The 15742-nt window shown below is 42.8% G+C and overlaps 2 long non-coding RNA genes across 2 annotated transcripts; one reads left to right on the top strand and one right to left on the bottom strand.

The window, feature by feature from the left end:
* Nucleotides 1–3450: 3450 nt before the first annotated feature.
* On the top strand, nucleotides 3451–6121 carry LOC143268962 (uncharacterized). Its single transcript, XR_013045213.1, has 3 exons — nucleotides 3451–3673; nucleotides 5614–5649; nucleotides 5788–6121. It is a non-coding gene; the product is annotated as an uncharacterized LOC143268962 (long non-coding RNA).
* A 2152-nt stretch (nucleotides 6122–8273) lies between these two features.
* Nucleotides 8274–15093, bottom strand: LOC143268961 (uncharacterized). The gene is made up of 2 exons (XR_013045212.1): nucleotides 14894–15093; nucleotides 8274–9528 (listed from the first exon to the last, which is right to left on the bottom strand). It is a non-coding gene; the product is annotated as an uncharacterized LOC143268961 (long non-coding RNA).
* Between the last annotated feature and the right edge of the window lie 649 nt (nucleotides 15094–15742).

Genomic DNA, 15742 nt, shown 5'->3' with positions numbered 1-15742 from the left:
TCTGCCAACCAGCCTTTTATACCCAAGCAGTAAATATTTGTTCTGAGCTTTGCCTAAACAAGAGAGTTGACATCCATGGCCAAGGAAAGGAGCGTCCATTTCACAATAACCCGATCTCTCTTTGTCATCTGCCTGCTTTGGCAGGATGGAGAATGAGAGGGGTCAAGTCAAATGAGAATTCCCCCAGAAAATGCACCCAAGGGAATCAAAGTTCCGAGAACTTGAACTCATGTCTCAGTTCCTTTGAGAATAAATCTATTACCGTCAAATTCGAAGCAAGCCTTAGTTAAATACTGGCCAGGCTGATGGACTCTCTAGCCAGGTCCATCTCTGGTTTCCCAGAAAATGGCATTTTGCAGGGGCTTAAGGATTTCCCAGGAGGTCTCATCAGGGGCAAGCCTACGTCTTTACATAGTACCTGCCCGCATACCTCCCACCCACATGTGACCAAGCACCTCAGGTGTAGATGGGTCAAACAAACTTGTATAGAGGAGTGAGAAGGTGTGGCTTGTTATCTGCCATAACCAAGCCTCCAGCACTTCAGGGACTATCTGTCCTTGGGCAAGGGGCTTACAGGTTAGAGGCATTTCTATTTCATGGATCTCCTAGGCACAGTAATTAAAACTTTTTATTTTATGTGCATTGGTATTTTGTCATGGGTGTCGGGTCCATCAGAACTGGAATAACAGACAGTTGTGAGCCATGTGGGTGTTGGGAATGAAACCGGGGTCCTCTGGAAGAGCAGTCAATGTTCTTAACCAGTGAGCCATCTCTCCAGGCCTATAATTAAAACTTAAAACGTAGCTTTGGCTCTCTCAACATGAAGGAAGGACTTCGATAGGAAATGAATAGTCACAAAAGTACATCTTGTTTGGTAAGGAGTGGTAGAATCAGTATGGAAAACAACAACCATAACAAAATGCGATAAAAGACCGCATCAAGTTCCCCACGATGGCCACTGGGAAAATGAGGGATAGGAATCAAAGCAGGATTGGGGGAGCTGTGGACAGAATGGTCCTTTAAGACATTTCCTCTGGATGCTCTATTAAACATTCTACATACATCCCTGGATTCAGAAAGACAGATGTAGGGATGTAGAACTATTCTCACCCTTCATCTTATTCATGCTAAAGAAAAGATAGAATTGGAACATAGGCACAGCTGCAGAGGGCATGATGTTGTGAGCAGGGATCGGGGTGCTGCCACAAGCCCCCCTCTAGACCTCTACCTCAATTTGGAGCTTTGAAGCCTCTCACTGGGTCAGGCTTTCCGAACCCAAATATTCTGCAGTTAAGTCAGCAGCATCAGGGATGAAGGCTGGAAGAGCCCTGTGTAAGCCTGCAGAGTGTATGGAAATGGGTCCTTCTGCTTCCTCTGCCGCCTTTTTTGAGTCTCCCTCCCTGCTCTTGTCCTTTCCCATCTCCCAGGAATCTAGCACTCCAAGTTTTCACTCCCCTAAATACGTTTGTTTGAGCCAATTACACCAAATGTGCTTGATCACATGTGGGCAGGAGGTATGTGGGCAGGAACTATGTTAGGATGTACGCTTGCCCCTGATTGGATGTAGACTAGAGATACAAAGGCAGGAAGTCCATCAGGATCTATGCCTGCCCGGGATCGGACCTGATGGAAAATATGGTGGCTCTGTGGTTTTGTCCTTTTTAAGTCTCATGACCATTACCTGAGAACCCAGGCATGGATCTGGCCAGAGTCCACCTTCCTAGCCAGTATTTAATTAAAGTTTGTGGTAGTGGTCTCATTCTCAACTGGTAGAGTAATGGTATCCAAAGAAATTTGATAGGTTTACTATCTCCACTCCAAAAACGATTCCGACAGAACATCTTTTCTTGCTCCCTCTTCTTCGTTTTCATAATTGTGTCTGAGCTTTGTACCTTGAACCATCACCTCTGCTTTCTCCAGCCCCTCCTTCCGTTCCTGGTAATCCCCAGTCTGGTCTTGGCAGCCAGAAGTCTGCTTTCTTTAGAGTCTGCACGTAAGAGCGCTCACTCGATGCTCATCTTTTGCTGGCTGGCTTATTTCACATAACATAAAGTCAACAGGGTTCATCTACATATGAGGCCTCTTCTGATACATGTCTCCTTCATGTAGTGGGTAGCCATTCCAACCTTGATCTGGAAGTTCCAACCCCCATTGAGGCTTCGCTAACTGTCACGCCTACAAGGCGGGGCCAAGAGAGGATCTTGAATACCTGAGATCCAGATGCGCCGTCTCTCTTGTTTCCTGGACGCTGGACGCTGGAGGTTGACCAAGCAGAGTTCTCCAGAGAACACCGCCATACTGTGCTCCGTCTTTCCCAGACCCTGCAACCTACCTATCCCTTTATTTGTAAGTTACGCCACTAAATAAACCTCCCTTTTAACTTAATAATTTCACCAATACCTTCATGGTTATATTTTCCTCACCAAACCTGCCAGAAATCTCACCAATCTGACGGACAATTTTGTGACATTTGTTTAGCCCTCGCTGGCAATTCTCTAATTTCTAACTAGTCTGAACTCAGGACATTTTATTCTGCGGCCTATTTATAATAACAGAACTGTGAGATCAAGCTGGAAGTCATCTTCCTTTTCCAGAATTTTCCCCTCAAGCCATCATCTATTGTGCTTCTCTTAGACGTTACCTCACATGCTCTCACTTGTGAGCATTTTCCAGGTGCCCATAGAATCGAAGTCCCCCCCATCATTATTCATGGATATGTCTCAGTTAACTCTTACTCTAGCCTCACGTAGACTTTAGAAGGTAATGAAGCTTCTTTTACCTTTTGTAACATTAAATAGATCTTTGCTGCTCTTGATCTATCTCACTTTCTCCTTGAGGTTTTAGAGCAATTAACTTGTTCAGAAGTAGCAATAAGTCAACACTGGCTGTGTGCTCACACAGTGCCCAGTGTCCAGACTGAGCAGAGATGGAAGATGAAAGGGGGAGTTTTTCCTTTCAAAAAATTTTATGATAGGGGCCTGGGGGGACAGCTAACTCCTCAAATGTCTGTCCCACAGGCAGAACATCCTGGTTCATATCTCCAGAACTCAGTCAAAAAGACTAGGATAGTGATGTGCTCCAGCAACCCCATAGAAGGAGGGATGGGTGGGTGGACCCCTGAAATTCGTTGGCCACCCTGCTTAGCTAAATCAGTGAACTTCAGATTCAGTGAGAGAGGTAGCCTTTAAAATATATAGCTGGAGAGAGATTGAGAAAAGACAATTAGTGTTGAACTTGGGCCACCACATGCATGTGCATATGCACGTATGAACGCACACACCCACACCACAAGGTACATACACCACACACACATACACACACCACCACCACCACCACCACCACCACCACCACCACCACCACCACCACCACCTAAGCACACACAGTAAAAAGAAATTTGTGACTGAGCTGCAGCTTTGGGTCATGAATAAATGAAACATGTACTGAGCACTGAACGGCAAATCCAGAACCCAGGAGGTTGTTCCTGCCACATCTGTCTCTAGCTTGATTTTCAGAGATCTTGGGAGCTCTGCTTCGCTGTATCCAAGTTACCGCCACCCCAGCAACAGAGGACCTTTGAGGCTGACTTGGGCTCCAGAGAACTGAATTGTACCTGGTGCAGTTAAACAAAATAAAAAGGAATCAGGAAATTGAGAGGCCGTATTTAAAGGATCAGGTAATCTGTAAACTGTCACTACATGAACTGCCTGTAGTTAATTTAACTATGTGTTTTGTTTACAAATTATATTACAAAGGAACGTCTACAGCTTAATTAGGAGTCAATACATGAATTTTGAAATAACTAGAAAATATATATGTGTCTATATGTATATGTGTGTGTGTGTGTGTGTGTGTGTGTGTGTGTGTGTGTGTGTTCTCCATGTGTACATATACTTGATGAAAGCAAATAACAAGATTTCTTTCTTTAAAATGGATTGTTCAAAATGTGGCCCGGGGGAGAAGGGTTGTTAAAAAAGTTTGCTACAAGGTCCTGGCTTATGTCCCAGAGGCCAAGGCAGTATTAATGAAAAGGGGAAATTGAGCGACAGGACCATCAAAGAGGAGTGCCTGATGCTAGAGAGGAGAGTAGGACCAGAGCCAGAAATAGCCCACAGCAGGATTCCTGAGCGATAATCCCCCTGGGTGACCTCCAGGCAGGGTTTTACAGCCTAGAAAGGTCGTCAGTTCCCCTGAACTCCACCCTTTCTCCTGAAAGACGTTCTGTGGGCATCAGGAGATGCACAGGGCACTTGGGACCTGGTGGCTGCCATGGCACCTTAAGACCCATCTAAAGCTGCTGTGGGTGTCTGGCGCTCAGCCCAAACGCTGTGGGAGGTACGCAAGCCGGGCTGGTGGGTAGACGCAACAGATGTGCGCCTTCCTTTCAGTCCTCACAGCCCTTATCATTCACTGGCTGACAGATGCATTGTTGTCCAAACTGGACGGCAACTGGACGGGGTGTCCCACTCAGTGCCCTTCTCCACATACTTTTTAAAAGAAGCACCCGAAACTGAGCATCTCAGCTTGGCTTTTAACAAAGTCTAGAAGAGCGTAGGTTGTCAGTGGCATCATCCGTGTGTGAAGGGGCTGGTTCCCTCTGCAGGCAGGCGTTGAGAGATATTGCCTTGGGGGAGGGAGGGAGTCTGGAAGCTGTCCCTTGGGACCCTAATGCTACCACAGTGATTGCAGGAGCCAGACGCCCCAACTGCACTGTAGATAAAAAGCCAAGAGTCTGTAAATCTCAAGCTAGAAGGCGCCGGACTTGCCCTCTTCCTCCTACCTGGCACTAAGCGAAGACAATAGCGTCATGCTTGGACGTTTTAAATCACCCCAAACGCAAGTGGCTTCACAGAAAAGGAATCCACAGGGTTTCTTTGGGGCTTTTCCCAGAGTGACTCATGCACGTTCCTCCCAGGTGGGAAGGACTCTGAGTAAATGAAATGGGATTTACTTCTCTCTAAATGAAAGTTGAAATTGTGTTTATTAGACAATTACATTTCCAAGTGCCTGCTAAAATATGCTCTGCCTCTCCTCAAATAAAGTAAGATACGGCAAAAACTGAACTTGGTATTTTCCCTTTTCCTACTGGTTTCGCTGAGAACTTTGCCTTCTCTAACAACTGTAATGGTCTTGGCGCTGAGACACTCTTAACTTTGCCCTCCAACCTGCCTGGCACATCCTACATGCTGGGAAGTCCCTTCTTTCCTCCTTTCACTTGAGTTGGCATGGCTGGTCACTTGGTGTATGCTTTCCCAATCATCACCCTGGCTCCTGGCGGGACTCTCTATTCCCTGCTTAGATCTCTCAGTTCCAGAATCCCTCCCCTCCACAAGGGGAGGCCCAGGGGAACAACCCCACTGACAGATGGTGATGTCTCAATGGCACGGTGTGGCTCTGGGCTCTATCCTTGCCCTAAGTGTAGCAACTGGATGCACTAACCCTGTCTCTGCCCGACCTTTACTTATCAACACTACTCACCCCTTCTCTATTCAAATCTCCCACTTCAGTCACGATTACCCTCAAAAGTAACTGGTTCCTCAGAGGAACCTCTTTTTCTGTCTCTGTAAACTGTCCCCATATAAAACACCTTCCTCTTCTTCTTCGTCTATCTTTCAGGTTCAGACTTGGTACCTGTTTCTATCTTTTCAAAGAGTAAGTTGGGATTTGGGGGAGGAGGGGGGCTTGTTGGTTTGTTTTGCTTGTCTTCAAAATACCTAACCCTCATTTATGCTAGTCTCACAATATTATTACACATCGTTAGCCATTTATCCACGTATCTTACTTCTCCAGATCTCCTGGAACGTATGAGAGCAAAACTGAAGAAAATGATGAGCGGTTTTACACAGTGGTTGCAGATTTGAAGATGCTAAGTAACCACCCGGTCGTATTGGAACCAGCATTCAGGGCAAGCCAGAAGACAGTGGAAAGGGTCAAGGGAGTAGCCTCATGGGCTCTCAAGCGCCTTCCAGTGCTGACTCTGGCAATTCTACTGTGCCCACTCTCCCACTGGTACAGCTTTGTGTAGGTCTGTAGCCATGGAAGGACTGAGGAGACCGGCTAATAATGGAATGCTGGGTTTAGCAGAACTACACAGAAGCCAAATAAACTAGCCAGGCCCAAGTAACTAGGGCTAGATTTTATTTGCTGGGTTTCATGCAGCCAAAGTGAAAACACACATGCTTCGAGATGAGTTAGCTAAGCAACGTTTCCAAAGCCCGACTTTTCCTAGGCATGGTCTTTTTGCCTGCTTGTGCTTACCAGAAGTGTGACATAAGATAAAATCCTGAATTCTTTAGCATGTTTTATAACCAGAAAATTCTGTAAACCCAGGCAGCCCTAAATACTATTTGTGTGCATGGGCATGTATATGCATGTGTGTGCGTGTGTGTGTGTGTGTGTGTGTGTGTGTGTGTGTGTGTGTGTGTGTTTGTGTGTGTGTGTGCAATGTATTTCCATGTGTGAACCTGCCTGTGGAAGCCAGATGGCAACCTTGGATGTTGTTACTCAGGCACCATCCACATTTTCTTTTTTCTTTCTTTCTTTCTTTCTTTCTTTCTTTCTTTCTTTCTTTCTTTCTTTCTTTCTTTCTTTCTTTCTTTCTTTCTTTCTTTCTTTCCTTTCTTTCTTTCTTTCCTTTCTTTCTTTCTTTCTTTCTTTCTTTCTTTCTTTCTTTCTTTCTTTCTTTCTTTCTTTCTTTCTTTTTTTCCTTTTTGAGACAATGTCTTTCACTAACCTGCATCCTGATGAGTAGGGTAGAGAAGGCTGAGCTAGCTGTGGCAGGCATCTTAGGACCCATCTTAGGACTTCTGCCTCCTCAGAGCTGTGATTACAAGCACACGCCATTATGTCTAACTTTTTAACATGGGTTTGGGGGGGGGGGGCGTTCAACTCAGATCCTCATGCTTCCTGACTGAGCTGTCTCTAGCCTCAAAACGCTATTGTTTTGATGTGAAGTTGTCCGTGTGCCTTTAGGACACACGGGCTAGAAGGTCAGAGTTGAATACGGTGGAGGAGAAATAACCAAGGCAGCCCAATAGGTCAAGTTCCACTTGCTGTGTAAATGGTCTGTGGAGAGATGGGGCCCCCAGCCAGCTTTGCAGGCGAGTGTTGATCAAAAGAAATAGAGAGCTTTGCTTAGAAGATGCATCGGATAGGCTTGCATGGCTAGAGAAGAGAGCGTGGCCTTAGGTGTGGGAAGAAATAAAGATATTGGCTAGAATCAGTCAAAACTAATCTATACATTTTGGGTAGCAGGCAGTAACAAGGATTGAAGCAACGGTTACCTAATGATTTTAGCTTCACGGAGACACTGAGGAATATCGCTTTCTTCTGCAATGGCACTGGTGCAGTCACGTCTTCCTTCTGAGAAAAGACATCATCCCATTCCACCAGAGCTCCAAATCCACCCATTGACAATCAGTAGCAAAAGCGGCTGAAGAAACACATGAACCCAGTGGAGGCATCAAAATTTAAATGCATATCAGTGCTCTGAAACTTGAGATTTTAGTTGAAGCTGGATTTACTACGAAGAAATGCCATTACAGTAAAATTAAAGAGCAGAATGTTAAGTGAAATATGCCCCAGGGATATTGCTTCTTTAAAAACAGTTATTCCATGTATCTGGGGCTAGTGTGTGTGTGTGTGTGTGTGTGTGTGTGTGTGTGTGTGTGTGTGTGTGTGCCCACTCACGGAAGTCAGAGTATAGCTTGAAGTGGAAGAGGGCCTTTTGTATGAGAAATGCTACTGTTTAAGTTACTTTTCTATTGCTGTGATGAGACACCATCACCAAGGTAACTTAGAGAAGAGTTCATTTGGGAGTTACAGTTTCAGAGGGTGAGTTCGTGACCATCACGGAGGAGGGCATGACACTGGACAGGGAAGCATGAGGCTGGAGCAGTAGCTGAGAGCTCACATGTAGTTCACAAGGACAAGGCAGAGAGAGAGAACTCATTAGGAATGGCATGAGCTTTTGAAACCTCCAAGTCCACCTCTAGTGACATGCCTCCTCCGATGCCATGCTGCCCAATCCTTCACAAGGAGTTCCACCAAATAGGGGGTATTCAAATATGCAAGCCTTTAGGGGCCATTTGATTTAAGATACCATATATATGTGTGTATATGTATATGTATATGTATATGTATATGTATATGTATATGTATATGTATATGTATATGTATAAAACCATTGGCATACAAGTAAAATTAGGCTACGGACACTGCTTAGCAATTTGTCTTCTAAAATATTGAGGAAAATGGCATAAGGTTGTACATGACGATTTTTAAAAAGACATAGAATGGTATTTTATTTAATAAAATGCATCATAATTCATTGAACTGCAGACTTATGTTATTTTCTGGGGCTTACATGTACAGTGTTGAGACAACATAACTTAAATTTCTTTTCAGTAATATCCATTAAGAACTATAATAAAAACAATCTGATTTTCAACCTTGTCCCAATTTTTGTTTTAACTTTCATTAATTAAAGATAAAATGAATTTTAAAATGCATAGATTTAAAAACAGCCTAGCATGTTGCTAACCAAGTGAATTGAGCACCAGTCCTCAGTTATGAATTCATAACCATTTCAGAGCTGATGAACATTTAAAGGTTAAGGAGTGATAGTACTACTCCAGTATAAGCAGACATTCAAAATCATGGAAGGAATAATGAGAAATACTCACTTTGAATTTCTTGATGGTTTTCCTTTGTCCATTCTTCTGGTTGGGTGTTACACGTGGAACTCAGAGCTCTTCATTTGCTGAGCTATGCTGTGCCACAGAGCTGAGTCCCCAGTCCCAGAAATACTCACTTCCAAAATATGAGTTTTCAGGCCACTTACTTGGAGACACAGAGAAAAACTAAAAGCACATGAAATTTCTGCAGGTGTCTATAATGAAAACTTAAGTCCATAAGTAAACCAGATGCAACATACTGGAAAAATTTATATTAATTTGTCAAGTAAAAATTCTAAAAATAACATGGAAGATTAAGAACTGTGCCAGGGGTCACAGAATGATTAAGACATCCTACATTGTTTACCAACAAACCAAAATGTGTGTGGTTTGGGTGCCAACTAAAAGGATGCAGAAAAACACAAATTGCAATGATTTAACTTGACTAGCTCATCGGCTAATAGGCTATTAGTAAAATGAGTTTTTGTAACTTAGTTTCCAGACCTCCCACCTGTTTGGGGATACAGTGGGATGGTGGAGAAAGCATCCTGGGGTCAGATCTACTCAGCGTGGATGCCATGCTCCCTGGAGAAAAGCTGACAGGTGTCTGCTTGCTGTGTCCTGGAGTCAGAAGTCAGATGGTGGCAGAGTCTGTTTGTCAGTACAGATGTCCTGAAGGACAACAGTGGCCCCAGAACAGCAGAGAAGGACTTGTTTCCTGTATGGCAGCAGGTGGAACACAGGATGAGCTAACTCTTTTCCTTCCCTTCCTTCCTTCCTTCTTTCTTTCTCCTCATTCTTCTTCCTTTCTTTTTCATTTGATGAATAGATAGTGAATTATTTATTACCATCATTCCTAAAAAAGAAATATTCATTTTTTGAATAATTCATTTTTAATTAAAATCATCAGTGTACAAAATAATGATCTTTTTTTGTGACATGTTTCCATGTGTATTATTGTAGTTTGCTCATGGTCCTTGTCTCTCTGCTCTATCTTTCTCTCTTTTCCCTGGTCCCCTTCCTATGCTTCCATATTATGCTTGTGTGTACCTAGTTTACATGTAAGAGAAAGCATGCAACGGTGAAATCTCTCTAGTTCCATGCATCTTTCCTACAAACGACATACTTTCCTTCTTATTTACAGCTGAATAAAATACCATGTTTTCTTCATGGAGTCTGGTTTCATCTCTTTGGTGTTGTAAATAGTGTGCCAATAAAAATGGATGGGCAGGTATCTCTGTAATATATTGACTAAAATTTCTGTAGACAGATATCCAGCACTGGTACAGCTGGGTCATATGCTTGATAGGTCTAGTTTTAGGAGTTTTGAGAAATCTCCATATTGATTTCCACAGAGGCCACACTAGTTCACATTCCAGCGCTGAATAAAGGTTCCTCTTTCTCCACATCCTTGTATGCAGCTGTTTTCTTAATTACTTAGCCGTTCTGACCAGGGAGAGTGAATCTCAAAGAAGTCACAGTTTTCATTTCATCCTGAAGTGTTCCTGTTTCTTCCTGGAGCAGTTTCAAAGTTTCTGGTTTTACATTAAGGCCTTTGATCCATTTTGAACTAATTTTTGTTCTGAGTGAGAGATCAGTTTTGTTTTTCTACATGTGGATGCCCTTTCTCCCAAACCATTTATTAGGAGAGGCTATCTTAGAGTCTTTTTGATTTGCATTTCCCTGATGATTAAGGATATTGAGCAATTCCTTAAATGTCTTTCAGCCATTTGAGTTTCCTCTGTTGAGAATTCTCTGTTTAGCTCTATAGCCCATTTTCCAATTGGACTGTTGGGTATATTGATGTCTAATTTCTTGAGTTCTTTATATATTCTGGATATCAGCCCTATGTCAGATGTGGGGTTGGTGAAGATCTTTTCCCATTCTGTAGGCTGTCATTTTGTCTTTGCCCTACAATTTCAAGAGGTCCCATTTACTAATTCTTTCTCTCAGTGTCTGTGCCATTGGTGTTATATTTAGGAAATGATTTCCAGTGCCAATGCATTCAAGACTACTTCCTACTTTCTCTTCATACCCACCATAATGGCTAAGATCAAAAACACTGAAGACAGCTTATGTTGGAGAGGATGTGGAGCAAGGGGAACACTCCTCCACTGTTGGTGGGGATGCAAACTTGTACAGCTACTTTGGAAATCAATATGGCATTTTCTTAGAAAATTGGGAAACAACCTCCCTCAACACCCAGCTATACCACTCTTGGGCATATACCCAAGGAATGCTCAATCATACCACCAGGACACATGCTTAACTATGTTCATAGCAGTATTATTTGTAATAGCCGGAACCTGGAAACAACCTAGATGCCCTTCAACTGAAGAATGGATAAAGAAAATGTGGTTCATATACACAGTGGAGTACTACTCAGCAGAGAAAAACAATGACATCATGAAGTTTGCAGGCAAATGGAACTAGAGAAAAATCATCCTGAATGAGGTAACCCAGACTCAGAAAGACAAACATGGTATGTACTCACTCATAAGTAGATACTATATGTAAAGCAAAGGATAACCAGACTGCAACTCACAACTCCAGGGAGGCTACCTAGTAAAGAGGACCCTGAGAAAGACACAGGGATCACCCAATGATAGAGAAATGGATGAGATCTACATGAACAAACTGGTGGTGGGAGTGGGGTAATGAAGGGCAAGTGTTGGGGGAAAGAGAGCTTAGGGAAGCAGGAGGTACCAGCTGGATCAGGAGCAGAGTCGGAGAATGGGGAGGAAGATATCATGATGAATGAAGACCCCATGGGAATAAGAAAAAGCAGAGTGCTAGAGAGGTCCCCAGAAATCCATAAAGATACCTCCACTGTAGACTACTGGCAATGGTCTAGAGAGTGCCTGATCTGACCTGCTCTAGAAACACCCTGCCTGTCATGATAGAACTCTCATCCAATGTCTGATGGAAGCAGATGCAGAGATCCATGGCTGAGCCCCAGGTGGAGCTCAGGGAGCCTAATCAGCGAAAGAGAGGAGGGACTTTATGAGCGAGAGATAGTGAGATCATGATTGGAAAAAGCACAGAGACAAATAGCCAAACTAGTGGAAATGTATGAACTGTGAACCAATGACTGAGGCGCCCCCATGGAACTGAACCAAGCCCTCTGGATAAGTGGGACAGTTGATGAGCTTGAACTGTTTGGGAGGCCCCCAGGCAGTGGAGCGGGGACCTGTCCTTGGTGCATGAGCTGGCTTTTTGGAGCCTGGAGCCTATGCTGGGATACTTTGCACAGCCTTGGTGTAGGGAGGAGGAGACTGGACCTGCCTCAGCTGAGTCTACCAGGCTGGGCTGACTCCCCAGGGGAGACCTTGCCTTGGAGGGGGTGGGAATGGGGGGTGGTGGATTTGGGGTGAGAAGGCTGGAGGGTGGGAGGAGGGAGGGTGGGGGAATCTGTGGCTGATATGTGAAATTAAGTTAATTATAAAATAAAAATATATATTTAAAAAAAAGAGGCTATCTTTTCTTTTCCAAAATAAGTCCTTGAATCGTTTGTCAAAAGTTAGGTGGCTATAACAGCATTTGTTTTTTGTGCAAATACCATGCTAGGCCTTTGTAGTGTAATTGTTCTATCTCTAGCTCTGCTTTCTCTACACAGTATTTCTTTAGCTATTCAGGGTCATTTGTGCTCTGTGAGAATATTAGGATTTTTTTTCTCTAGTTCTATAAAAAATGTTAGTGCAATCTTATGAGAATTATTTGAATCTATAGATTCTTTTCAGTAATATAGTCACTTTCATGGTATTTCTGAGCATAAGAAGTCTGACTTCTAGTATTTTCAATTTCTTTCTTCAGTGTTTCAACGATTTCATCATAGAGGTCTTTTATCTACTTTGTTAGGTTTAATCTTTATTTTGTTTTGTTTTAACGTGTCCCGAGGGAAATTATTTCCTCACCTTTTTTTGTGGCAACTTCATTACTGGCATGTAGAAGAACTATTTGTTTTCCTGATGCTTTTCTTTTATCCTGCTGTTTGACTTCACGTGATCATCAGATCAAGAGTTGTCTACTAGAGTTTGTGGGTGTTTTAAGTACGACATCATGTTGTCTCCAAATAAGAATGACTTGACTCTCTCTTTCCAATTTTATCCCATTTTTTCCCTCTTGCCAATTGTTCTACTGAAGACTTCAGGCTCTATGTCTAATAAGAGTGGGACTATCTTGTTCCTAATTTTAGAGGAAATGTTTTTAGTTTTTCCCCATTTAGTATACTTTGGTCATAGGTTTGCTCTGTTTGTTATGTTGAGATATGTCCCTTCTATTCCTAGGTACTTCATAGCTTTTGTTATGTTAGAATGTTGAACTTGGTCAAAAATTCTGCCTCTATTGGGGTGATTGTGTTATTTCTGTGTGCAAGAGTATTTGTGTATGTGTGTGTGTGAGAGAGAGAGAGGGGAGGAGGGAGGGAGGGAAGGAGGGAGGGAGGGAGGGAGGGAGAGAGAGAGGGGAGGAGAGAGAGAGAAACCCAATGAGTTTTATTAGGCTTCCTTATAAAAGAGGATAGGCCTAGCAGTGACCACATTGTATGTTTTTCTTAGTGAGTTCTTAAATTTGGTTTACAGGTGTTTTGCTGGGTGTTTTGTTATTGTTGTTTGGGGGGGGTTGTTTGGTTTGGTTTGGTTTCACATCTATTTTCAGCAGAGAAATTGGACTGTAGTTGTCATTTTTGTTGTGTTATTTGGTTTGGGTGGCAAAGTAACTCCTGCCTCATGGAAAGAGTCCAGTTTGGTTGGTCATGTTCTTTCTCTTGCTGTTCTGTGGAACATCGGAAGTGTTGGCCTTGGCTTTTCTCTAAAGGTTTGGTAGAGACCAGCAGTGACTCTATCTGGCCTGGATTATAGTTGGTGGGAGATACTTTATTTCTGCTTCAGTTTCACAGCTTGTTTTAGGTTTAAATTGTTATATCCTTTTTATTTAGTTCTGGTGGTTCATATGTACATAGGAGTTTATCCATTTCTTTTAGATTTTCCAGGTTTGGGGAACACTAAAGTTTTCAAAACAATCTCCCTAAGGACTACCTCAGGATTTGTTGGCATGTACTTTGATATCATCATTTTCATTTCTAATTTTATTGATTTGGGCCTTCTCTTATTCTTTCATTCATTTTGCTTAATGATTTGTCAACTGTCAATCTTGTTTGTTTGTTTTCACTGAACTAGCTCCTCTATTTCATTGATTCTTCGCTTTGTTTTTTGTTTTTTATTATTATTTTTATTATTTTATCTTCTGAGTATGAGTGTTTTGCCTGTATGTATGTATACCACATATGTGCTCGATGTCCATGGAGGCAAGAAGCATGTGTCAGATCTCTTGGAACTGGAGTTACAAATGGTTGTGAGCCACCATGTAGGTGCTGGGAATCAAACCTGGGTCTTCTACAGAAGCAGCCAGTGCGCTTAATGCTGAGCTATATCTCCAATAATTGCTTGATTCTTTGTATCATGCTCGTGTCTTCGATTTGTGTATGTAGGGGATGTAGGGGGGTATGCTAAGTCGTGGGTGCCAGGGTTTAATGTCTAGCTTGCTTTCTTTCTTTCTTTCTTTCTTTCTTTCTTTCTTTCTTTCTTTCTTTCTTTCTTTCTTTCTTTTTTCTTCTTCCTTCCTTCCTTCCTTCCTTCCTTTCTTTCTTTCTCTCTTTCTTTCTCTCTTTCTTTCTTCCTCCTCCTCCTCCTCCCCCTCCTCCTCCTTCTTCTTCCTCCTTCTCTTCTTCCTCTTCTTTCTTTTTAATAAGTTCTGTCACTGAACCTGGAACTTGTCACTTCAGGTAGACTGACTGGTCAGACAGTATCCAGGATCTGCCTGTATCAAACATCCAACACATACATGCTGCTATGTCTGGTATTCAAATGGGAACCTGCTCTCAAAAGCATTGTCTGGCCTCCACCTGCACTGTGCCATGTGCACACACACACACACACACACACACACACACACACACACATACACACACATATACACACACACACATACACACACACATACACACACATACACACACAATACATAGTATTGATATTTTTAGATCCTAGCACTCAGGAAGCAGAGGCAAGAGGATCTCTGTAAGTTCGAGGCCAACCTGGTCTGCAAAGTGAGTTTCCGGATAGCCAGGGCAGTTACAGAGAGAAACTCTGTCTTGAAAAAAACCAAAAACCAAAACCAAAATGTAATTTTAAAATAATAAATGAATAAAACTATCACTACACCTTCATTTTAGTTATTACTTCTTCCTCATTTTGTTTGGTCTTTTTACTTCAGAATGTCTTCTTCATACAGTCTCGGGGTCTTGGTTGGGTTCACTTTCTCTGCTAGTTAAAGAATTCAAAGGCAGGAAAAAAATCTCCACGGCAACAGGGAAATTCAGAGCGCTAGAGACAGAATCAGCGGTTGATGATCCCTAGACTGTACCGATACCTTGACAATGAAGAAAAAAAAAAAACTTTATTTCTTTAGTCTGACTCCAAGAAGAAGGCTTCACACTCACAAAACTGGCTGTTTTTCATGCGACACAAAATAGCATGCTCTGGCAAGCATGTGCATAAACTAGAATTCTGCCATTGGTGTTAATAATATAAAATTGGGCAACACATTTGGAAAACATTCGGTAGCTTCTTAAGTGCTAAATAAAAATTTTTAAGTATCCATGAGTCAACAAATATACCCCCATATATGTACCCAAGAGGAATGAAAAGAAATGTTCCCCTCACCCATCACTATATCTCAGTCACTTACGCCTGAAGGCACTCTTTCCATGGAAACCCACGGGCCATGCAGTCAAGGAGGCTGACTTTGGTCCCGTTCTTGTCCTCCAATTCTAACTCCCCAGACTCGTCTCCAGCCCTGGAGCAGAGCACTTTCTGGGGCCTCTCTTTCCTCTGACTCCATTCCCAGGGAACTCTGCAGATCTTCCCTACAGCCTTCCTCCCCCACTCCATGCCTTTGTCTCAGCCACTGACACACAGAAGAACTCTCTACCTGGAGACCTGCTAGACAGGCTGGCTTAGGAACCAGATAGATTATCCCTACTCTCCTTCCTGTTTATCACCTACAATTCC

The sequence above is a fragment of the Peromyscus maniculatus genome, chromosome 16 (assembly GCF_049852395.1).
Source record: "Peromyscus maniculatus bairdii isolate BWxNUB_F1_BW_parent chromosome 16, HU_Pman_BW_mat_3.1, whole genome shotgun sequence".
NCBI lineage: Eukaryota > Metazoa > Chordata > Mammalia > Rodentia > Cricetidae > Peromyscus > Peromyscus maniculatus.
The sequence above is the reverse complement of the archived record's forward strand: the minus strand, read 5'-3'. Positions and strand labels throughout refer to the sequence as shown.